Source organism: Plectropomus leopardus, chromosome 20, assembly GCF_026936395.1.
Source record: "Plectropomus leopardus strain MGB_pleo_1.0 chromosome 20, ASM2693639v1, whole genome shotgun sequence".
In the NCBI taxonomy this organism is placed as follows: domain Eukaryota; kingdom Metazoa; phylum Chordata; class Actinopteri; order Perciformes; family Serranidae; genus Plectropomus; species Plectropomus leopardus.
This window is the reverse complement of record NC_142195.1, coordinates 7,548,602-7,575,275: the sequence shown is the minus strand read 5'-3', so window position 1 is coordinate 7,575,275 and position 26,674 is coordinate 7,548,602. Positions and strand designations below refer to the sequence as shown.

The 26,674-nt window shown below is 39.5% G+C and overlaps 1 protein-coding gene across 3 annotated transcripts in view; it reads left to right on the top strand.

Annotated features, from left to right (window-relative positions):
• The window catches only part of fibcd1b (fibrinogen C domain containing 1b), a 149,156-nt gene that overhangs the window by 112,866 nt on the left and 9,616 nt on the right, over positions 1-26,674 (top strand). The window lies entirely within an intron of this gene.

The window sequence follows — 26,674 nt, the reverse complement described above, 5'->3', positions numbered from 1 at the left end:
GGCACCAACCTGCCTGCCCTCAAGGACTTGTACACCACCTGAGTCAGCAAAAGTTTTGCAGACCCCCTTAACCCTTGCCTGGACTTATTAAACTCCAACCTGCTGGCAAGTTCATGTGATCCTGATTTTTGTCGCCCACATTCCTATATATTCTGTTGAAAATCTGTCTGTACTCTACTGTGGGAAACATAATCCAAGTGTAGCCATTATGGATTGTTTTTTAATCTAAAAACAAAAAATGCTAATACAGTTACTCAACTGTTTAATAAGCCAGCTGTAGGAGACGTGAACTGAGAATAAGCCTAATTAAATTTCTTTTAAAAAAAAAAAAATTTAGCCTGAGGCAATAGGGACAAAAAGTGGATAAAAATGTTATGGACTGTGTCCTTGTTTCTCTGACAGTTTGTCATTTCCCATAGCGTGAGAGGCAAACCAGATGCTCTAATGTGAGACTTCAGAACAGCAGTGGCAGTGTTATTGTTTCAGATCAGATTTGGCTTAGGCTTACTGATGTCTGCACAAAATGTATGAATCCAAATGCATAACTTCTGTACGGAATGAGCAAGGGAAAGCGAGGTGAACAACAGAGAAACTGAGCCGAAACTCCATTTGGTGCCATGTTTGGATGCTCTCATATTTCCATGTATGGACTTTCATCCAGCGCTCATAATGATGACTGGGTAAACAGATCTGCTCGTGTTTCTGTTGCAGCTCCACTAATTCACATCACCGTGCACTGAAACAAACAGGCACCAACACAATTTCTTTCCAGGTGTTTTTACAGTAATGAACAGATAACTCAGCCACATGATGTCTCATAACAATATCTGCTCAATAGCTGTGCGGTGCCATCCACTCTGCACATAACACCCAACTTGCTTTGCAGCACTAAGCCATTGTTCTACGCTTACAGCGGCATACAAAACACAGCACAGTCACATTATTGATTACATGTTATTATTTATTTAGACCCCTTTTGCACTCATACTTCCTGTATGTACAATACGAGACCAGAGTCTGTATTTACAGTTTACGTAACCCTATATGTGTTCAGCTCAGTCTGTTGCCTTTGTACGTTTCTGCAAACAATGAATAAGTTACACTTGCATGTTTCATTATATCACATCATCATTTCTAAAGTTGTAGTACATGATATATGAGCAGATTTTGTCATCAGAGGGTAGGTGGAGGGGAAGGTGGATGGCAGGTCACCTAGATGAGACAACTGTGAAGCTGTAGACCATCAAACTGACTGGGTTTTAGTGAGTCATTGCCATTTTTCCAGTGGCTTCTAATGTAGCAAACATGTTGGGGGTTTTTAGCAAGTTTTACTACCAAGGATAGTGCCATGAAAAGTGGTTGTTTTTATACCAAGACTACCATCACTGCATTTCCTGTCAGGATAGTGCAGAGCAATGGTTGTTTTTTACAGAGACATTGATGCGTTTCCTAGCGTGATAGTGCAAGCAAAAGTGGTTGTTTACCGAGACATTGCTGCCATTCCTGCCAAAACAGTGACAAGAAAAGCAGTTGTCTTCCCTCTGACATTCTTGCATTCCTGCCAGGATGGTTTGGCAAAAAGTGGTCATTTTTTGGCCAGACATTTCTGTTTTTCCTGCCAAAATAATGCCAAGAATATTTTTTTTTTTTACCTAGGGATAATGCGACAAAAAGCGGTTGATTTTCACTAAGACATTGCTGCATTTGCTGCAGAGAAATTGCCATTAAAAGCGGTTGTTTTTTACTAAGGCATTGCTGCATTTTCTGCAGGGAAAGTGTTGAAAAAGTTGTTGTTTTTTTTTTTTAATACAATGCTGCGTGTCCTGGCAGGATTATGCAGCAAAAAGGTGTTGTTTTCTGTCGAGACATTGCTGCGTTTCATGCTGGGAAAGTGGCACAACCCCTAACCCTTAACCCCTAACCATGACCAAGTGTTTTTTGTGCCTAAACTTAACCACATGTTTAACACAGCATTGTGATATTTAAAGTTTAATGAATCCGCTACATAGTAATATAAAAATGTAACATAAACTAACTAAAGCAACTGACATTATTTCTCTATTATAACATTTCAGCACCTAACAATATATGACAGCATCATTTTTCCCTTCAAGTATTTAGTGATTCTCTTTTTACCAAGGATGCTCAGAGCATGTCATATCATCATCTTTTTTTGTGATGGTTCCCAGCAGTATGAGAGAGGGAACAGTGTAATAAGACCCATGTGTCTTGACTGCTGTGCCTGGAAGTTGTCCTCTATCTGACGAGTGCCTCGCCGTGATCTAACGCTCCTCGGCTCACTGCCTCATTAAAGATACACTTACAGCTGCCACTGAGAAGAAATAGAAAAGCAAACCCTTGTTTTCCTCCTCAACAGTCTTTTCTCCCGCCTGTCAGTGAAATTGCACAAAATTCTGCAGAAAATTGCGGTGCTAACCACTTTACATACCGCTCACCTTTAATGAGTGGGGCATGCATGAGTGCTGTAATTGAGCTCTTAACCCGACCTGAGTATTGTAAGCTCTTGTGATTATAGGGAGGTGAGCTACAAAGAATAAGACATTTGTCGTGTTTTGTGTGTGTTTATGCCAAAGTGAGGGTGCAGATGGGAGCCAGGCGGGGGGATGACTATAATTTGGAGATGGGCGTTTGACGGACTTGGCTGTCTGTTTCAGTCCTCAGCGAGAGAGGTCCACTTCACATCGTAAGGGTAGTCAGAGGAGTCAAAGAGGAGAGAAATCAGTGTATAGAAATTGTCAGGAAACGTTAAAGCAAAGCGTACACAAAAAAAAATTTAACCACATCTTCACTGATGCTCACTGAGTAACAATGATGGAAGAGACACCATGAAATACAGCGACAAACACACCCACGCCCATCTGCACTGACACAAATACACATGGTAAACCAATAGGTATACTGTGTAATTGCCAAAAAATGTCTGACTTTAATTCCCTTCATCTCTCTCCCATCCTTGGTATCTTTGTCTCCTTTTTCTGGAAGGAAATTTACCCATGTTTCTCAGATCAGTGTGAAACAGCACAGAGTCTGTGGCAATTAACTCCCAGCCTGTAGAACTACTCAGAGCTTAGAGAAGCAGAGGAGCCACACACAGCAGGGGAGCCCATTCATCTTCAGTCTGGAGAGAACATGCTGTCCGTACACACATACAATAGGGCCAAAAGAATAGATGTGATGAAAAGAAAATGCTTCAAGGTCCAGTGTGAAAGATTTAGAGGGATATATTGGTAGAAATGGAATATACTATAAAATGTTTTCTGTTGTGTAAAATCACCTGGAAAAAAAAAGAATCATAGTATTTTTGTTACCTTAGAATGAGTCATTGTAGCTACAGTAGATAGGAGGTGGGTGCTCATCCATGGAGTTCACCATGTTGCACCTCAATTTTTCTACAGTATCCCAGATTGACTGTGAAAATAAAGGGCTCATGGACATCACTCATTGGTTTGTTGACTATTCTGAAGCCTCAAGTTTGGCAGTTTGGCCATCGCCATTTTAGTTATTTAGAGCTAGAGGTGACAATATTTCAGTGCTGGCTCTACGGAACAGCAAGGCATGGTTCTGATTGTGAAGCCAAGGACACTATCAACAGTCCTGCCCTTAATAATGCGTTGCTTTAAGCCTTGACAAAATGTAACCAGTCAGTTGAATAAAAGTTCCCTCCCTACAGTTGTCATGAACAGGAGAAATTAGCTATAGAGACCAAAATTGTTTTTTGTACCAGGTTGTAAACATGTTTGTTTGTGTTGTTTTTAGCACATCCATGTTGGTTTAATTTTTCAGTCCTGGAGGTTGCTGCTTGGTAGCCCAGAGGGGTCAAACTCTCTAAATAGAGCCATTCAAGTTTTTGCATTGGCTATTGTAGTTAGCAGCCCCTTCACAACAAGCCAAATAGCATTGAAAAAAACATGTAAAACCGCTCTAGTCAAGGTTTTTATCAGTTTAAATCCACCTGGTCTGTTTGTTCTGGAGAGGGAGAGCTCCTGCAGATAATTCAGCTCCCCCGCAAAAACCTCCTGAAAGTCTGGCTCTGAAGTTATCAGAGAACAAAGGTGAGCACACTGAAACACACTGATTTTTCACGTGAAATTACTTTATTCAGGTTTTTTACCAGTTTAAATCACTGGGTCAATTTGTTTTGGAGAGGAAGAGACCTCTGCAGATAATCTGCTCTGTTTGGCTTAAGTTATTAGAAAAAAAATGAGTGCTTGGCTAGCAGTCCATCAGGGAATGTCGAAGAATGACAGAAAAGCCCTGTTTTTTTTTATCGTGATGCTTTATTTTATATTTCTACATGTTTAAATCGCAGGGTCCATTTGTTATAAATAGTGAGAGACCTCTGTAGACAATCCAGCTCTCAGTGAAAACCTCCTGAAGGTTTTGAACTTTAGTTATTAGAGAAAATAGGTGAGCAGGCAGGATCAGGTGCTGGGCTTGCTTTGGAAAAACACAGATTTTTACTTTTAAACTGCTTTTTTTGGTGTGTTTTTACAAGTTTAAATCACCAGCTCTGTTTGTTTTAGGGAGTAAAACTTCTGTGTGTAATTCGGCTCTTAGTAAAAACCTCCTGGATCCTGAGTTACCAGAGAAAGAAAGTGAGCACATATTAGCAGGTGCTGAGCTATTTGTCCATTTGTGACAAGCGAGACAGAATTGGAAAAACTCTGATTTACAAAGTGAAGCTGCTTTCTTTCCTACAGTATTTTACTGGTTTTAATCACATGGTTTGTTTTTGGACAGATAGCGAATAATATGGCTACCAGTAAAAATCTCCGCACTGAACACTGGAAGAATCCTAACCAGGAGTTCACACATGGCACGTTTCAGAAGTTTCAGCTGGTTGCAGGTTGCAGTCCTCACTGTTAGATGCCACTAAATGCTACACACTACTTCTAAAAGAGCACATTTATTCTTTTATCAATATAATGTTCTCTGCATAGATGCAAATGTACTCTGTTGATTAATGTTTTTCTGTTGAATCGTGAGAAAAAGAGAAGCAGGGCATTGAAGGGTTCCAGCCTTGTGTTGTTGAACCATATGAACCATCAAAAAAAATCAGAATAATGCAGCCATTTTGCTGCCATTGCTAGAGGTTCTTCAAGCCACCAATGTCAAGGCTGTTGATTCTTGTTTGACTTCGACCACACTGCACGGCACACAACCACATTCCCTATTATGAAGGGCTCTTAAGGACAAACAGCACCTAAACAGAACAAGGCATTTACAGACACGCCACTCGCCAGCATCCGAGAACAGCAAGAGCGTCTCCTGATTCATACATTTAAATGTAGCAATGTAGACGTACTGAACAGTCACTCCACATGTTTACCTTATGCAGCTATTTCTTTATTTCTTTCCCCATTCCTCCTAATCTTTTTCTTTCCCAGGGACACATGCATAAACACGTCCTTACACACATTTATCCTTCGCAGCTTGCCTCCACCACAATGCAGCATCCTGAGGCTTGTATTTGTACTCTTGTCACGCAGCGGAGAAATCTAAAGAGGACTGTATCTACAAAAGAGAGCACAAATCAAAGAACATCACAATTCCTGTGAGAATGACGGCCCATTTCGCCTTTCTTTGAGTTCCTTTTTTTCTTTTTTTCTTTTTTTTTCAATTATCCCGTCTGTGGACACTTAAATTTTGTGCAGTTGAAATAAGAAGGTCGGCATAGCCAGGAGAGGAAGGGAGAAGGGTTTGAATAAACATTTGATCATACTCATTGGGACCATTCATAAGCTTCCCCCCTCTTCTTCACCTGTCATAAACCTGAAGTCGAAGATGGAATTGCGTCACAAACCTTCAGAGGTGTCCGTGCCAGACAGCGGCACTGATTACTCTGAAAGCATATCTGTTCCGAGAGATAGAGGAGTAACAGCACGCTGCTAAAACAATTGTGCCGGACAAGCCTTGACCCTGTCAATGGTTTATCTGTGAAAATCTGCCAAGTGCTCCAATCATGTGTTGCTGCGTCTTCTCCCAGCTTGGCAGCGGCATCACTGACAGCAGCAGCGAGGTCAAGGGTCAGGCCTCTCAGCCCTTACAGGTTAGTGAAAAGAGGGGGATGGAGTGCTCATCGATTGTTCTCTGGGAGATTTATTACTCCAGTCTCTAATAGATGGGTGATGCTCCTGCCTCATTTAAAGGCATCCGCACAGCTTGCCAATGTCCGTACGGCTTGTGGAAATGCATTATATATCGAGACATAAAGACTGTTAGACAGAGAGGACAGCTGAAAAAGTGGGAGAGATGATGAGTGCAGAAAAATTGGTGAGGTCGCTGGAAACTGGAAGGAAATAGATGTGCAACTTTAGCAAGGATTTGTTAGTGCTTAAGATGGCGTAAGAGAGGGAGAAGTGGTGTTTAGGTAGGGAAAAAAATCCAATAGGTTGTTAGGAAGGAAGAGAAGCGGAAATATGGTAATAGGTATATTCTATATTTTCATTCATAACAAGTTTATGAAACTACCGCATATTTTTTAGGACTTCATAAATGGTATTTTTCAATTACAAAACTGCATGAATGGATATTCCTGCTAGGACTTTTGTATAAGATACATTCACCAAGTCCAAGTATGCACAAGCTTATATACATGCACAGCCACAATGTGCATAAGGGGCTGATTTGGTGTAGAGTCAGTAAAGGCTGCTACCTTGCAGGAAGGTCACAGCTCACAGAAACTCTCCACGAGGCTCGACACAGTCTCCCCTGAACTCCCTCCATTCCTGTTAGGGGGAATAAATAGCCTCATTATTCCGCCAGGTGCTCACCATCCATCCCTGTGTGTCGCTTCCATTGTTTCCCATCCTATCACATTGCTGTTAAAACCTTTAATTCTGTCTGCGCCTCACAATAGTCCCCATGACCACATTGAAAGAATTATTGGGCTTTTTAACTGGCTCTCACAATGTTAGTTGTCGTTTGTCCATTGTTCAATTTAAGGCCATGCCTTATGGCGCTTGGTTGTGCTTTAAAGAGACAGCTCGTACCAAAATCAAATATTTTTCACAAGAAATGTTTCCACTGTTGGAACAAAGTGTGTATTTTTACTTACAAAGTTAGTGTCCAGGCTGCCTTTACATTTTAAGTTGTCTGAATTTGAGAAGAAAAGCTGAGGCAATTTTACGATGATTCAGCTTATCTTCTCACATTCAGTCAACTTCAAATATTAGGGCAGCCTGGACATTTACTTTCAAAGTTAAAATAAAACCTTTTTTACAGTGTGTTTTGAAGACTATTTGTCAGTGTAAAAAGAAACCAATTGTTTTAACTACAAAAAGCTAGTGTCTGAGCTGCCTTAAAATTTAAGTTGACTGCATTATAGAGGTGGTTATTTTGTGAGGACTCAACTTGTCTTCTCAAATTCAGTCAACATAAAAATTAGCATGACAGTAAATCAGTCATTATTTTGGCAAAATACTAAGTACATCATTTAATTGACTTGGAGAATTCTGTGCATACTGCCAACAGTTGCACTGACAAATTATTGTCCAAGCCACTTCATTTTACAGCCAGGACTATAATGTATTCATTGTATTTCCCTGCTCAGTCCACAATTATACTATATCTATAATCCAACGTGCAGCCACTGTGAAAAATGCCCCTTTTTTTAGTATCATTCCATAATGCATCGAACCTTTCACAACAAAATTACAACATATTGCACTAAAGCAAAACAATGCTTATTGTGATCACCTAGAGATGACCCTAACATCAGGGAAACAATTGTTTTTTTAGTGCCTTGTGCAGCTCTTTACAGTTGCTGTGTGCCCACGCACTGTACCCATGTGGCTCATACTGCCTGTTGGCTCTCTACCCTGCAGATTTCCCTCCAGCCGTACCCACAGATAATTATAACCCAGAAAACCATTTCATGGGGTAGTACAACCACAGCAGTTTGCTAACACTGTGTTTAATTCCTCACTATGACAGTGAGTTGTTCATACAATTGCAATAATAACTGACTCCACATGAAAAGGGTTTCATGAAATTTCTGTATTGCATTTGTCCCTGACTACTTAGTTATTAGTTAGCAAAATTCTAAGAAAAGTATAATGCTCTGCATTATCAATGCATATAGAAGATAAATGATGTCTCTCTGAGGTCAGTGACAAGTGTCTCTCAGTGTGGGTGAGTGGGTGTTATGCATTGTCATTGTAGCCTCCCGCTTCTCACTGAACCAATTCATAATCATATTTATGACTGATCATTTTTCCCTACAAACATCAAAACATAATATCTCTCTGCATAAGTTAGTGAAGTGATTTAATTTTCTGATCTTACTAGAGAGTTTAGCTGTTGTATTTGCAAAGCAACAATAGAGTTTTTCCCACTAAGTTATTATTTCTGCATGAGAGATTATTTGTCAAAAATGTTATTGTGAAAATATTTCCAGAAAGTACCAATAGTCAGCACCACAATGATTATCACAATATTGAAATCAATATAGTATTTGGTCAAAAGTTCTGTGAAATGTGATTTTCTCCATGCTGTGTTACATGTATCCACAACACACACACTAACTACCACAGTTTATAGAATTTAGATGCAATTACATGTGAGCATATGCATTAAAGGTCCAGTGTGTAAGATTTGGGGAGATTTTGTGGCATCTAGTGATGAGGACTGCAGATTGCAATGAGCTGAAACTTCTCCTAATTAGAATTCCTTCAGCGTTCATTATTCAGGAGGTTTTAACCAGGAGCTGAATTATCACCCGGAGTATCTTCATCTTTGAAACAAATGGACCAGGTGATTTAAACTGGTAAAAACCCTAAATTAAGCAGTCTCACGTTACAAGTGTTTCTCCAATGCTGTTCACCTTGTCACAGACGGGCCTCTAGCCCAACACCTGTTAAAGTGTGCTCAACTTTTTTCTGTGATAGCTTAAGATCCAGAATTTCAAATTATCACTGTCTCCACCACTCCAAAAATAATTGGACCATGTGATTTAAGTCAGTAAAAACATAGAACAGTGCAGTTTTATGTTAGAAAATAATGTTTTACCAAGACTGCTTGCCCTGGATGGGCCGCTAACTACGTTGGCTGAAGTAAAAAAGCGAGTGGTATTGTAGAAACATGGTCATATAAAGATCTCATTCTAAGGCAACGACAACTGAATGATTCTTAATTTCAGTTGATAATACACATAAGAAAAAATTAAAATTTATTTTAATATATTTTATTTCGGCCATTATATTCCCGTAAATCCTGAACCTTCAAATGCACCTAATATGCTGATTAAAGTACCAGCTCCAGAGTGCAAATCAAAATATGTCAGGGGAACTTATTTAGACGAGAGTCCAACTCAGCTGCCAGGGAATACAAGAACATATGATATGATACCATATCCTGCAGGACAAAGAGAAATATCAACTACAATACCTCCCAGGACTTGAATCCCCTGCAATCAATTATTTAGAACACATGTAAGTGTTTTCAGTTAAAGCTCCTCCAATACTGCATTCATATCCACTCAATTATTCAGCAGTGTGATTCCTCCTCAGTCAGTCTGACACACTGATGCTGGCTGTCCAGGGATCCAGTCAGCCAGCCAGCTGAGGTCTTGCCAATCAGGCCCTGATGCTGACACAATGATGCCTCAGCCCTCGGCTCAGCCCCTGTTTCCTTCAGGAGGGTATGCTGTCTCTGATTGGTGTGGCTCTAGCCTGGCAGACACTCCATCTGCACTAGATTGCACTGCTGGAGTGGAGATAGCTGCAATTTGCAGCAATTCTGCCAGTAATTTCGATATGTATGAGGACCAGAGCAATTCGAAGCCCTCTCCACAAGGCCCGGGTACTTTATTTGATGCCTCTCATCACCAGCCTACAGGTATATTCCTACATCTCTCTACTTGTGCAAGCCCCAAAGTCTGGTTTGTTCTCATGCTGGAGAAAAGGCTCTTTAAAAGGCGAAGGGATTTTATTTTCCTGAAGATGTTAAAGTTTATGAGCAGAATCTTCTCATAAAAGAATGTTGAACGAGCACAGATGGGGTGATTGAAAATTTGATTGAAGAATGATTGAACAGATCTCCCAATGACAGTGGCAGAAAAGTCCTTATGTCAAAGACCCAGCTTCTCGCCACATAATTCCCTTTCTATATTGTTTCACTTAATGATCCATTTCATCACTCATCTGGGATTTCTTAAAGGTATACTATAAAGGAATTGTCGGTTACACTTTGTAAACAATATTGACGGTAAAAGTGAGAGTGGAACAAGCTTTGTCCACCTGGCATTTTGCCTCAGTGTAATTGTGTTTTTTCAGGGCTGTTTTCACAATTTTTGTAGCTTCTCTTAGATATGTGCTGCTTACAATCTGGCACCTGTTTGCTACCATTTTATGAAATCCCTGTGCATTGTGCCCAGGAAAGTCCCAAAATACACGCATTGGGCTGAGTCTCTGGAGATAATTACACACTTTTAGTTGGTCATAAGTGATGATTGAGAGCGAGTACTTTTGTTTGAGTCTGTACAATGTTCTTTTAGGAAAATCCTGCATGGTATACCTGTCAGGTGGAAACTTTGCAGATTTTCAACCAGCTCTGTGTAACTGTGGTGTGGCGAGTTTGTGCAGATGAACAATTTGTCCTCTGACTTTAGAAGCAACTTCATGCTTGTGTCTTGAAAAAAAGATTGTCAGGTGAGGCAAAAAGTGCCATTTTGTGCCAGTTTTTGGTTGGCGCATGGGCATGGAGTTTGGGAAGTTGTCAGCATGGGGGTGTCTTAAATCCATTCATCTGTACACACTCCTTACATTGAGCAACATAGAGCTGGTTGAAAATTAGCAAAGAAGTCCTTTCAAGGGCCTTTAATTAACAGATACACATCACTTTTTCAGTGCTTTGCCACATTGTTCATGCTTGGTCAGACATTAGACAACAGAAGAACAACATAATTTAACAATTCATCATTTCTAAGGCTGTCTCAACTCCTCTGCGCTAACATGAGCACAGGGGTAAGGCGAGGTCACAGTCAAAAGCATGTTTGTCAGACTTCTCTTACCCCAGTGCAATTTAACATTGTAAGTGTTACTACCTCTTTGGGAAGCTCATGATGAGAATTTTATCCTCATTCCACGCTTGAGCACAGTCTTGGGAACATTTGTGTACCCATAACACTGTTGTTCCTTAGGCCATGCTATTATCCAATGTCTTTTTCCTCTTTTTAAATACTGCAACCTGGCTTTTATTTCATTCTCAATTCATTCGAAATGTCAGAATGTCAAAATGATATGTTTAGTAAACTAACTGGTCAGATAAAGCGTTTCTGTTGATCATATTAATATTTGAAGTAGAGTGTCATGACTTTTTAAAGAAAGTCAGAGAATCCTGATGACGCTTAATTAGCGCTGAACTCTCAGCAACCTCATTACAGGCAAACAATGCCAAAGGGTTTGAAGATGTGTATCCCCTCGGAGACTCTCTCTGTCTCTCTCTGTCTCTCAAGCCCCTCATTACTTTGACCCTGGAATAGGAGGAGGGGCTTAGCAAGACCATCACACTGTCCTTGCCCAGCTTTAATGGTGTCATGTGCCCGTGATCAAAGTCTTTGCGCTGTTTCTATGTTCTACTCCATGCTCATCATGCCTTGCACAATGTCGATGCTGTCATCCTTTTCTCCCTCTCTCTGTGTCTCTCTTTCTCACACTTCACATTCTCTCTGCTCAGTTAGATTTGCTGCTCAGCAATCCTTTTAATGCATTTCACATTTTTACCATTTTACACCTTCAATGACTCTTCCCATCAGGGAAGATTAAAAGGAATATGGTAGAGGCTTTTACTGTTTCTCTTTATGGATTGGCAGAGGGTCAAAACCCTTGCCCCTAACATGATGGCAGATAGGACATGGGCCAAACTAAAACATCAAAGTACATGTCAGGTAAATTATTTCCCAAAGATTGTTTGTATCAGTGAGGTAGTTTTTATCATGCTGATGTCTGTTCAAGTGTTCATTTTTTTGATCATTTCCATTATTAATTTGGTGCTTTAAGAAGGGGGTCTGATGTCACGATAGATAGCTGTGTGCCTTTAAGGTGTGAGAGGAGCCTTTTTTATTCAAAGTTTAGTGTTTCAGTCCCTCAATCAGCCAATTTGAATACAGTTTTGTGTCAGTTTACTTAGAAATAAAAAATGCAAGCAAAGCTTTTCATTTCAAACTTTTCTTGTGCCCCCCTCCCATAGGGGCCTGGGGCAATGAGTGCCCCCCCCCATTTAGCCATTATCAAATGACATACAACAGACAACTGAGACTGATGGGAAAGTCATAAGTTTTACATGTATTTGGTCATAGGCTAAAGTTTGGAGCTGTTGATAGCTCTAGATAAAAAGTCCTAGGGTTACCAAACTTTTTATAATTCATCCTGAGGGCAACATGATTTTGTGCACAAACTTTCATAGCAATCAATCCAATAGTTGTCAAGAAATTTTACCCAGTACCACAAATGTCAACCTTGGGGACAAAAAGTCAGAGGACCACCAAAGTCAGTAAGATTTATCCTCTCAGACCAGCAATGTCTGTACAAATTTCCATGGCAATCCTTGCAGAGATATTTCAGTCTGAACTGAAGTGGCACACCAATTGGTCGCCTAAAAAATGACATGCATTGCTACTTTTTTTTTAACCATAGCTGGTAGTTAATTAATGTCATACTGCTACCACTGTTTGTGTTCTCTCTTTATTTTGGTCTTTTTGGGTCGACAGTTTTTTGGATTAATTGTGGTCTATTTTGGATCAGTTCTTACTGTTTTGGGGTTTTTATGCATATTATTTAAGCGCATTTGGGTCCAGATTGGTTTCGAAGGGTGTGTTTCAGATCAGGTTCAAAATTTTAGAGCTGTGAAGACCTCCTTTGTGGATGTGCTATGGCCTGTTATTGTTAAGTTCCCATTTTTTGATGTAAATGTACTTACTGTCTGAGACAATTGTCTTCTACTGCTAGACCTTGAAGCTATGTGTCTGTGTGTAACTGCTGCACAGTGGATCTTTATGCCCTGACTATTGCCAGTCCTTCCTGTCAAGCTGGGCCTGCTCTGCTCATTTTGTTTTACCTGAGAGCGCCTCTAAATATTAATGTGGTCTTCTCCCTGAATTACAGCCTCACAGGCCTGCCAACTCCCTCAGCATTTGTACCTGCCTCTCTCTTTCTCTCTCTGTATCTCCCATCGCCACTCTTGGCTCAGTCTTTCCACCCCGAAGGTTAATTTCTGATGATATCAGATGTGATGGCTTGTTGGCTCTCATTCTTCTCTCTCACGATTTTATGACTCAAATCCTGCCACTTGAGCAAAATCCCTTCCTTTATTTTGCCCGGTGGATGGCATTTGGAAGCTTTTAGTTTCACAAAGGCGAGAGGTTGAAAGCTAACCTGAAATCTAATACTGACATCAATCTGAGCCGTCTGGCATCCCATAGATTAATCTTATGTGATGTTAGCCAACATTGGAATCTGCATGACCTCGGGGATTTAAATTTGCTGTGTGCTGAGTCTTACGTGTCCTTGTTATCACTAACAAATGAATCCTGGGTGATCAGGATTAACGAGCGAGCTGGTTTGGCTATATCTCAGACTTCAGCAGCAGTTTCAATGATTTCTGACTTCGGCACATTGCTGCTTTTGAAGAGCGTCTGGAGTGGACCAGTAGGATGACATCTGGCCCACTTGCCCACACATGGTGTTATCCAAATGATGAGGTGCACTCGTGAAGCGCTCTGAGAAATCAAAGCTGATACAAAATGTTTGACCCTTTGAAACCTGAACAAAGTGGCTTGATTTCTCTCAAAAATATGGGAAGAAGGCAATGAGCAACAAAATAAGAAATGACCCAAGGAATTTATCCAAAAAATAATAAAAAGAATAAGAAAAAATGAAAAAAAAATAATAATAGCAATAGAAAAGAAAAGCTTCCTGGAGAAGGTGCCTAAAATGTAATTGTTTTAGAGCATAATTTTAAATATGTCATGATGATAATATAAATGTAGATTTTACCTAGCTTTCTCTTTTTTTCCATTCTCCCTAGATACTTAATAATAATTTGCTTGATCTACTAATGCTGTGCAATTTGTGGAACTTTTCTTAACAGGTTTTTAAATGACATCAAAGGTTTAAATACTTGTGAAATGCATCTTAAAGCAGAAAAGAAAGTGATGTCGCTCCAGGGCTTAAACAGACAACACAACTGCAAGGAAGTGCAGTGTACTTTTCAATGATTGTCTTATTAAAATCAGTATAGAAAAGAGCCAGCTACATATATATAAAAAAAAAAAAAAAAAAAATTATGCATGCCTTTACAGGCAATATTCATTCTCCTACTCATTTGTCAACATGTGAACCCAACCTGCACGTGCAATATAATAACCATTCGTAATCACTGTCGCCTGCATAGTCATAGCAGACATTTGGACTTCCTCCTCTGTGCTCAATTATGTCTGCATGAATTATTCTTAGAGCAAAGGCAATGTTTTATGCATAATATATCATAACAGGACCTCGATACACGAGGAAATTCCACGTGGATCTTACCGGTGAAATGCTCAAATGATGAGAAGGAAATAAACATGGAGGGAGTCAGCGTTGAAGTGAAATAAGTGTGTGTTCTTGATGTATTATTGGTAGCAGTGGTTGCGTTTTTAAAGGGATAGTTTGGATGTTTTGAAGTGGGGTTGTGTTAGATGCTTATCCATAGTCAGTGAATTACATACAGTAGACTGCGGTCAGCATTGCCCCTGGTTTGGAGCTTAGCAATCTGCATCTGTGGACGGGTGCTACAGAAAAAATGTTATTTTAGCCACTGAAAAAAGTCCCACCTAAAAGCAAGCAATGAAAATACTATCAATATAGCATACATTGTTACAGACTTTTTGGGGTGGGATTTCTTTTTTTTTGTGGCTAATACGTCTGTGTCAGCACTCCTGTTCCTTCTTTGAACTAGGGGCATTCTGACACAAATCTGCTGTGTCAATGTATCCTCATGGAACGGTTCGCACGGTATCCTATGAAGGTGTACATACAACAGTTTGTATGATATCCTTTGAATCAGTGGCCCACAAATGACATTATATCCTTACCATATAGTTACATAATTAACATAAGTCTGTGGAGGAGAGCTCAAGGCAAGTATACTTACAATGTTTAGGTTAAGGAAAAAAACGTAGTTGGGTGTCTTAAGGTTTTGGCATGTAAAGTTACTAGGGTTAGGTTTAGGAAAAGAAACATGAAGAGGACGTACCTTAAGATGACTCAAATTTCATTCAAAGTTTGCTCAGTTATGAACGCGCATTTTAACAGCACAGTCCCAGGGAAAAAAGTCCAGATTTTTCGACCCATCCACAACAACAACCTTCTCTCTTACGAGACGGCTTGGGACTGCTTCCTTGTTTACTCCCATCAGCACATTTCAAATTTCAAATATTTCAAAATACTTGGCATATGTACAAATTTGGGCCTATTACTTTTGTTGGAAAATGTACAAACAGTTTGTGAGAACAGCCTGATGTAATACACAGACTATAAGTAGTCTAACCTATATGACACAATTTCTAAAAATCTGAACAATTAAACTGTGGTAGAAATGTTAGTTGGAGGGGTTAATGCAATAGTTTTAATCATCACTACTATACATCAATGAAACCTACCAATTAGCTTTGCAATTTCTGTCATGACAACCACTGTCTGTCCAGATCTTTTGACATAACATACCTGCTCATTAATAATAATCATGACAGAAAAATGCAAGAAGGGGGATGGAGAGGTTTTTAAACAGATAAGGGCCTGTGTTGAAGGAGATCAAGCTCACTAGCTCACCATCCAGTGCAAACATGAGATTAAATTGTTCAAGCTACATTACAAGCAACATGAGCGAACTTGTCACCTCCTCCGCGTCTCGCTGTGAGCTCTCACTGGCAGCAGCAACAACAGACAAAGTGACCGGCACTCATTCATTTCAAATGAGTGTTGGGAGACGTGGTGCTACAGAGAAGGGAGTGACAGCTGGCTGAGATATTTCAGTGATTCGGCGACAGCAGCAAGCCAAGCAGGTTCAATTTTAAATGAGCAGAGACAAGGTGTAGTCACAGACACCTCATTATCTGCAAAGATCATAGAAAAAAACATGAAAACATCTTTAGATTCTCAATTTAGCAGTGCTGTAACTGCTATGGTTACTGTACTTTCTCAGATATTACAGATATGCACAACTTTCTAGTTGTACACACCCACAAAGTCACTGTTGGTCTAAGTACATGGTTAGCCACAGCCCACAGCTCCATCTAATCTACAGGATCAAGGCTAATATTGACCTGTGAGTGACTGAGACAAACCAACTACATCTCCCAGGACTTTAGTATTTATGTAAACTGAATGTTACGCGACTGATCGTTTTAGACATAAAACCTCAAGGCTTAGGTGGGAGTTGGGGGTTGGGGTTATTGGACCATATGACTAAATTCTGCCTCTGTTTTTCTTCAATCTTTTTATATTTTTACCCCCTGGTAGACAAAGCTGATATGTTGCCATTGGTTACATTTTCTGCGTATCATAGGGACGTTTGAGTAGTAGAACTAAAGTGACAGGCAGGCTGAGGGATGACAGATCAGGGGGAAACAAATCACCCTGTCTTTATAGTCTAATCTTTTAATATTTCTATCCCATAGATTTGCACTGAACTGATTCTCAAAAATTCATGACAAAATACATTCTGTATGAGTTCAACACTGAACATGTCTTTTAGTTCTCAATTATGGGATACTAAACAACTGGCTGGAAGTAATGAATAAACGGCTGAAAGACAGCTGCAAATAATGAGTTAAATTAAAAGCTATGTAAATATATGACAACGAATGGTTGAAGAAGTTAAAAAGTAATGGACAAACTGTTGAAATATCCTAAACAAAAAATTAAGCACAACACTTTTGTTTTTTTCTTTACAGGTTTAAGTTAAAGATCATAGACTATTTCATGTACTCAATAGATATACTTCTACACAGGTGTGCCTGTCATGATTAAAGGCCACTCTAAAATGCAAAGTTTGATCACATAACATATTGCCAAAGTTCATCTAAATTCCTGCAGTCATGCATTTCACAACCATAAGCAGTCTCCAGTGTTGCTTCTGTTAATTTGGCAGTACATCCAACCATATCCCAGTCAGCCGAACAGCTGATGCAACAGTTGGATTTCACAACTGAAGAATTTCTGCACAAACCTCCAGAAACTGTCTCAGCGAAGCTCTTCCACATACCAATCGTTGTTATTAGGTTCTTGATCTGTTAGTTTGACATCGGAACCAACTTATGTGGTTATTCGGCTGATTGGATATACTGCCAATTTCAGGGGAATAAGAATGGAGATGTCTTATGGTCGTGAAATGAAAGTTTAGCCAGCAGTCAGCATGCCAATAACACACTCAAACCTGTGGCATCTATAGCATTGTGTTGTGTGATCAAACTACATATGAAGGCAACCTTGAACCTGCTGTAATCATACTGTTTATTTAGCATCTTGATATGCCACACCTGTCAGGTAAACGATTTTAGATAGCTAATCAGCCTTGATACGTGTTTAAAATAAAGCCTAGCAAAACTTAACTTCAGAGTTAAAATAGTTGGCTAGTTTAAAGTTAGGCCTAATTACAAAATGCTGAAAAAGCTAACATAGAGTTGGTGGAAAAAGTTTGCTGAAAGTAAATTGTTGAAAAACATGCAATGGACAAATGGCTAAATATTGATATATTATTAGTACAAAAGTTTTGAACATAATATTTTATATTGCTCACTTGTATGAAACTCTTTGCTTTTACAACCACCTGTATGAGCGGCTAGCTCAGGGGCTGAGTTTGGAAGTGTTAAAGGGCATTCCTACCAATATGGACATTTAAGAAGACCTGAAAGCTTAAAAATCATTGAGATAGCCTAATATTGGCTCTACTGATATTGATCACTACAGCCTCCAGACCCCTTCTGATTTACATGGCCTTCACTCACTGCAGTGAGGCAGCTAAAATATGGTATTTTGTTGCTTTAAGCCAATAAAAAAAACACCAAAATACGTCTGCTACTTAAAATCATTTTATTGCAGTTGGAGCTGTCCCTGATGGAGAAACAGAATTTTAAAGTGCAGTGTACACGTGTTTTATGCTGGATTAACATTTAATTATACCTTACATTAGAACAGCAGCATAATAACTTTCTCTCTGGCTCTCTGTCATTTAAAAGCTCCACTGGATTGCTACAAAAACAGCTTTGCTTTCAGTCACTGTTTGCCTTTGTGAACCTCTATAGCTTTGTGTGCACACACTGGCCACTTAAATATGACTTTTGACTATGAAATAATAACAAACAACAGCCCAAGCTTAGAATTTGATTTAGATATGTCATACTGCTCGCATGATTACAGTATTAACATTTTTGTGTGTGGTGGGTTTGCAAAATGAAAGAGGAGTCACAGATTTGTCGTATAATTCCTCCTTCATGTTGTCATCCTACACTCTTTCATCGGATCTACGGAGGAGCATCTTCACACCTGCAGTCATGCTGAGTCGCCTCCATCGATGGCACTGTAAGGGTAACTGCCATTAAAGACGATGGATTTAATTTAGTGAAAATGCTGCAGGTCTGAAAAATGCGACTGAGCAAGCTTTTGTCTGCTCAGAAACCCACAAGGATTCAAAGGAAACAATATGTATTAATAATATATTGCTAAATGTATCTATCTTCAAAGATGAAGCAAGTGACTCCTGAGAGCAGTAATGAGGGCGCTGTGGGCAAAGTGAACAAACACTCCCAAGATCATTATTCCCAAGTTAGACTCAGCCTGGGGAACAGCACCGTGTGTTTGCCGCTGAACAAATAGTACCGCCAAAATGTTCATTCAGTTAAAGAATATTCAGTCTAGAAATGCTTTTGAATATAGTGGAATCAGCCTCTTATGCACTGCTTCTGTCTGCCAAACGGAGGGCGCTTGTGTGTGCATGAGTGTAACCAAGCACGCCAGAAAGTGCAGCCCCCACACTCCTTTTCTATTCCTCAACAAGCATGAAAAAATTTGGACCATATCTGGTTTGATCTACAGCCAGTCTGAACATTCACCATTCAAAGTGAAAAGTGAGTGGGAAGGGTTAAAGGATTTGCACTTTCCAAGTTTTGTATATTTGTACGAGGGGGATCAGCAGCTTATACTTCAAAGCATACAGCAGAAAACATATTAAAAGTAGTATATCCCTCCCTATAGCCAACATTAGAAATCAAAGTCTGTCACCAGGGATTAAAAATCATACATATAGTATCTTCCTCTTTACACTCTTAGAAATGAAGGCGCTTACTAGAATCATACAAGGTTCTTTGGCTTATCCCTTTTGCAGAGCCCTCTTTAGTTCCCTGGAACCCTTTCAAATGGTTCTGCCAAGTACCTGACATAAGGGCTTATACGCAGAACCATCTGTAAAAGGTTCCACCCCAGACCTCCTTTTACCTATTTTCCTTCAAATTAGCTCTGGTTCTTGAACCGGTTCCATTCAAAAATCTTGGAACCTTGTTCCCATCTTGCAAATCAGCCTGTATTTCCACCAGTTTTGCCTGGAATCATAGTAATCAAGGATGTGTAATAAACGGAGGGCATTACACAATGCTCAAAAGAAGTAAACAGTGGAAGAAAAAGTGCAGATTACATGATTTCCTCTAAACTTTTGTTCTGTTGTTACAGATATTTGTTTTTACCCAAAAGACAATCTTGAGCCAACTATTAATTAGACGTTTGCATGCTCTTTTTTGTCTGACAAATGTTCTGTTGATTTCTCCACTGTCGGCATCTCAACCCTCTTTCCACCGTGTAGAATGGGCTGATACGCCCACTGATGTTGTCACAGTTCACGCTGTCAGGTCAAGGAAAACCTGTTATCTTTTGTTTACAGCTGAGAACCAACTTTTTTGGGTTCTGGTTTTTTTTGCACTGTTTCTGCCTTACAACTTTCCCATGAAGACACGTGTTGGGGACTGTGTGAACTTTGAGGGATTTTAAGGTTCGTCCTCACCATATTGCTCTTCCTAAACCCAGTCACAGAAACTTTAATTCTAATTCCTAAACCTAACTTCCATAACTTTATGTTAATTATGTAACTTTACATGAAGGACGGACATCGATAGTGGGCTGCTAATTCATAGGATACATTGGAATATTTGAGAGTGGGGATTTTTTAACACCCATACTTTCAGCGCTCCTTGAAAAACTCTTTCTTCCAAAAAGAGGTTTTTGAATGAAAATTGGTTCTCAATGGAATCCGTAGTCATTCTCCAGAAGCAAAGGGTTCTGGGTAGAACCTCAGTCCTTTTGGTAGAATATTTTTGGAACCCTTTCTGTCTAAGAGTATATGATACATAACATACAGTTCTTAGGAAGAGGAAACGTGCAAACAGCCGTAGATGTGTCAGAGGTGTGACAGTTAATCTTTAAATTATTTTTTGCTTTCTGTCCCACCAAATGTCACCGTGGGCTCCAGGGGGAGCGGCAAGAGTTCAGCGCACACCTGTCCCTGTTTTTCTCCCGGCGCTCCTTTCTTTTGATGACAAGGGGAAAGCCGACGATGGCGGACCTTTCTCTATTCCCTAAGAGCGGGCGACAGCAAGCTTTTCAGCAGACGCATGTTCACAGGCCCCCTTCAACTAGCCGAGCCCCCGAGGCTAAAGGGCACGGCGTGTGTCCTCGCAGCGATGGAAATAGCCCGTCCGCTTCTAACTCCTCCCCATCCACAATCTGTGCAGAGTAAAACAGCTTGACAGGGATATTAAGCAAGAGGGAGAGATGGAGAAAAAAACAGAAAAAGAGAGACAAAACGAAGGAGGGGTTGAGTTATGATGGGAGGAAGCGGGGGAGGAGGAGACGGAAGAGTGCTGCTCCTTTTCTCCTTTTCAGCCGAAACAGTCTCAGGAGCTGCCCCCCAGCAACAGAGGGAGAAAAGCATGATGAATAATTAACTTTGAGAAATGTCACAAGCGGCACAGAGAAGTGTAATCATTTCTCTGTTGGGTTTAGAGATCTGTTTTTTATTCTTTTTCCTTCATGCCCTGTAGTGCTGCACTACGCTGAGACTGTAACCCCGTCCCCTAAAAGCATCCAATACATCCCCCCCTACATACTTTTCAAATAAAAGCAAATAAATCATTAATATTTGGGCCTTTTAGCAGAATCACGGAGACATCTCACGGAGGTCTGCTACATTTTTAATCAAGTCATTGATGTCAGTCTCATTAACTGTAAAATCACGTTTAAGGAGCTGGAATCTCTGGTGGTAACGGTTTAATCAATGTCAGGAGGAGCTTAAACTTTGTTTCTTCTCTAGTTTTTGGAGAGCACAGCATGCCCTCTCAGAATGAATAAAAGATAAAAATGACAAATTACTGTCTTCATGTTCTAAACAAGCTAAATTTATCCTCTTTCCCATAAACCTCAGAGATGGGAAAATGAGTTATGGATTACCATGACCCAGTTTAATGAGGTAATTGCAGATATATATCATTTTTATTGTCATTTTTCATAGATTTGTTATAGAAAATGACCAATAGTTGGCTCCCACATGTATTAGTGAGTTCTAAATTTAAAATTGGCCTGTTTTCCATATGGAGAAGAGGGATTTTTATGTATTTTTGCCACCAATATTCATAACAATGGACATAACGGAGATAATATTTAGCCCTCAGTGGACACCATGGAAGGTCCTGCACTTTATAGCCTCTCAGCTCTGTGCTCTGGTGTTACTGTAGCAGACGTTGTAAAGGAGACTAATGACATGGATGATTTAATGCCAAAGAACGCTTAAAGATTTTTGTCCCATCGACGTTTTTGTTAATCAGGCACACTCCAAATGAGATTCCTTATCAGTAAACACATTGATTGTTGAAAATGAGATGCTGATTTTGCCAGCATTATTTATCTTCTTTGTAGATGACATTGAGTAATTATTCCTGTATAGTGCTGCTTGTGTAATATGGAGATTTATCCGTCAAAAGAAGTTTAAAGAAGATTGCTATCCATTCATAATGTATTTAACGTGTTGGATAGTATGGGGGGGGGCAATAAGCTGTGGATCTTTTTTGGTGATTCCCTGACTTTTAATCTAGTGTTGTTATATGGTCAAATTTGTAACTTGTCCAATATTGGTTTATGACTTAATACTAGGGCTGAAATGAACAAAATTGGATCAATATATTGAGTTGCAACCTCAAAGGCTGAGAAATTAAGCCAATGCAGAAGCCAAGTGCCAAAAGTTGCCCGTTACAGCAGAAACATGTTGGGTTTTTTTTATAGTTAATTTCAACATTACTTCCAACTGTGAGGAACTCATTTGTTTACATGTTATTAGGGCCCAAAATTAGGCAACTTTAAAGTTGGAGCCAACTGAGTGACATTGAGAAATACAAGACGGCAATGGCCAAATGAGGATCTTTGGTAAGACTCGAGGCTTCAAAATGCCAGTCCACTAACCAGTGGGTGACGTCACAGCTGTTACACTACATCCATTATTTATGCAGTCTTTGATATTGATTCAATCATCAAAAATCCAATATTTTCATGCAAAGAGAAAACATTGATCTATGACATTATTTTTAAGATATGCCTTTATTTTGAAATTCCCACGGCAGGTCTGTGGCACCATTAACAATTAAGCAAACATCGTTCCCTAAACATTTAAATAGTGCTAGCCAGCCAGTGCTAGGCAGCAAGAATGAAAAAGTAAAATGAGGATATTAAGTGCTGTATTTGACTCAGACTTGGCTGTTTGTTCCTTTATTGACATTTTTAGGACGTTTGTGTTAATGTAACAAAGTTAGCTCTCTGAGCTTATGCATGCTGACTTTGCTAACAATTGAACGTATGCAACAACGTTTTTTACTTTGACTTAAGGAATCTCTGCTGCTGAGTTTCCGACTTCTTCAGCTTTCAGAGGCTGCCTTAATATTTACTGATATTTTCTCATATCAGTCTCTGGCACCTGAATTGAATCCAGTCGTATTATGGCAGATTTTGTCATATCCGCAAGTACTGTATCGTTGCCCAACAATTCAGTATGCCATCATATTGTGATGAAACTTGTGATTCAAGCCTTTAAAACCTGGAGCGACATAACTTTTCCAGTGCTGGTTTCAGTTCCCTATCACACGTATTTAAACCTTTAACCTCTGAACAAACTGGTGGGTCAAAGTTCCGCAAATTACAAGAAACTAGTAGATTTCGAAAATCATTTTTTAAAGGAAAAAAATGTCTAGGGTAAAAAGAAAAAAGCTAGGGAAAAACTGTATTCTTAATAATAATAATAATAATAGTTACTAATGAAACTAGGTTAGAAATTAAATTGTATTTTTAAGCACTTTCCCCAGGTCATTTCCTAATTTTGAGGTAATTTTCTTGGACGTTTTCACTAATTCTTACTCATTTTTGGGTAATTTCTTCTTCTGTTGCCGTCTTTTCATGTTTTTGAGTGAAATCAAGCCAATTTCCTCAAGTTTCAAAGGAATAAACCCCTACTAAATAAGCATTAAGTTAATGACAACAACCCTAGCTGTATTTTGTGTTTAATGCCGGTGTTGGCATACTAACATGCTGGACTAAGATGGTGACAAATGTAAATGTTGAACTTGCTGAGCATCAGCGTGTTGACACTGTTACTGTCAGTACACTGGCATGCTATATTTAGCATTTAGCTCAAAGAGACACTGTGCCCAAGCAGCCTACAGACACCCAGAGCCACTTGCAACGCTGCAGACTATTGGTCTTGTTACATATGCAGGAAACAGACACACACTGAGATAAGCACAAGTGCAACTACCTTTCACATGCATACAGAGAAACAAAAATGACTCATTTGCAGAAATAACTTTCGTGTTGTAGTCCTTTGAGAAAACGTACCGATCCACATGAATGCCTGAGGGAATAGTCCCCTGGAGGGTTGTGACAAACTTCAAAAAAAAGACTTTATTATTTTCACTTTCAGAAAAAATGAAACAGTAATAATACTAGTAATGATTATTATTATTTTGTCCTTCAGAGTAAAAAACAAAGTAGACAATACAAACAAACACAATTAAAGAATAATGTACCTAAATATGGCCCAAATTTAAACCAGTCAGAACACAGAGAATAAAGAAAGCATAACCTAATTGCCCATCTAAAGCCAACGGGGGGACAGAAGTTTTTTTTTTTTTTCTTTTTTTTTCTTTTTTTTTTTACTCTCTGCTAAACTCCCCTTAAATGGCAAATCAGTGAGAAGAGAGAAGAGTCTCTCCTCAGTGGAGCAATCAGCATGTTAATACTGAAGCAAAACACCTCAAAGTTCTCCCTTGTATTTTAGAGCCCATTTTGAATAACCTAACAATAGCATTTAATTAACAGAGAGTTACACCTGAGCATTTAGATTTGAACCAAAGGAGTCTCTGTTGTTATTTCACTTGTCTTCCTCTTTAATTATTCTGAATTAGAGTCTCGCTGAGATTCTCTGGGGCTTTAATTAGGGACTGAATTAAAGTTATGTAAATACAGTTGGAAGCCGCAGAGTCTTTAAATAGAGTTGTGTTGCATCTGGTATTTTATTTTCTTTTTTTCTGAAAGAGAAAACATCCTAAGTCTTTCTTTTGAAGTTTGTCAAATCGCCTCAGGGTGCTATTCCCTTAGGTGTTTGTGTGGATTGATACTTTTTCTCAAAGGGGCTACGACATGAAAACTTATTTCTGCAAATGAGATTTTTTTTTTTTTGTTTCTCTGAATGTGAAAATGTGTTGCATTTTGTGTGTGTTTCCACCATGCGTACTTGTGTGAGAATTAACAGGAAACTGATATGCTCGGAGTTACCTGCCCATGGACATATTAATGACTGATTCTCCACCTCCAAATTTCTGATCCACTGTGAAAACGAAAAGAGCGGGATCAACCTCCCATTGGGCAAGATTAAATCCAAACTAAGTGCCTGGGCCCAGACTGCAAGCTTCTGTCTCTGAATAATAATGGGTTCTTTCAGCTGTGTTTGTCATCAAATTAGCCCTCTACTTCAGACGAGGCGCTCTCAGAGTGCAATTCTTGACAACGACGGAATTCAAATTAGGCAAAGTCAGTTTGAGGTTTGTAAGCTTTAAAAAGGGGAGAATGAGCTTCATTTGCAAGGGCGATGATTGCAGTAGGAGGTAAAATGACGGCTTTCCGAGTTCATGAAAACATCTTCCTTCCTGTGGCGCCGCTGCTTTTAATGGTGAGTCACATTATGGAAGACACAAACCTTCAACCGGCAATTGCAGCCTGCAGCTTCCTCTACATGCTTGAAATCCGACCCTCAGTCTTAACCACGGAACCTTTGAAGCTTCTCCATCATCTTTCCAATGTTATTTCATTTTCTTATTTGCCTCCTGAATAAACAGTGCATAGACTGCATTTATATGCAAGGAGGAAGGCTGTTTAACGGAGTTCTTGAGTTCACTTTTGTTTGTCTTCCTACCTTGAATTTTGCGTTCAAGGGACCCAAGTTGCGTTCCTCCTGCCTCTCTCCGCCTGACACGCTGTTCCTCTCGTACCTTTGATCAACTCAGAGGAAAACTTGCCCTGGGATGCGCCATCACTCCAACACAGCAGGGGGAAATATAGGGCAGGAGGGGGCAAGGAAGAAGGGATGGAAACCCTTTTTTCCTCCTGGCACTTTCTGTCTTGCACACTCTCTCCGAAGGATTGAGCAACAATTAAAAAGATCAGTTTGGGGGCATCTGATGAAGTGATGGCAGGTTTGAATCTGAAATAGCTGAGACAGGTGGATGTGATGTGTCTTCATTTATAAAATGGTCTTCAGAAGGGACTTTGTCACAAGTAATCAGGAGCATTTCTAGGATATGAGGATTTTGGGGGTTTAGCCTCGGCCTCAGTAGGCTGGTGTAGTTCTCCATTTCAATGGACAAAGCTCTTTCTTCTTTATGCACTCTGGCACAATATTTAGCCTGAAAACGTATTTAACTTTTGTTATAAATTGTGATGTTAAAAGTATTAGTAGTAGATTTAATCAAAAAAAAATTGCAAGTTTGATTCTTTCACTGTCTCAAGCACCTGTATGAGTTGGCCTTTTATGGTAAAAGTAGTGATGCTAATATAATAAATTTACATTTTTATTTGTGGCAAATAAAACACATTAATTAGCTGGAATGCTTAATCACATGTGCAAAATCCAAAGTTAATGAAGACTTAGAGGGGACTTAGATGGGAAATGTATTATTTTTACCTTAAAAACTAGAACACTCTTGAACAAGGTCACACACCTTTTCCTGCACAATTGTACCAATGACATGTTACACCTGTTTTTTTGGTAACGCCTGCTCTGGCAGTATATCAAATTAGCCTATTTAGCCTTTATCTGGCTGTTATAATATACAATACAGCATGAACAGCATAAAATATACAGCATGAGAGCACAGCAGCTTGAAGGCAAATTAAAAGATCGCATTAATACTGTAGTGAGAGCTGAAACACTTTTATCAGTGTGTTTTTGAATGCAGCTCAAGTCCATTTAAAACACACAATTTACAGAGTTCAGACTACACTTGACTTCAAAATACTGTGCATTTTTCCATTACCACGAGGCAGCGTGATGCTGTTGACCTTGCTCAGTTTTTGATATTAAAACTAACTTT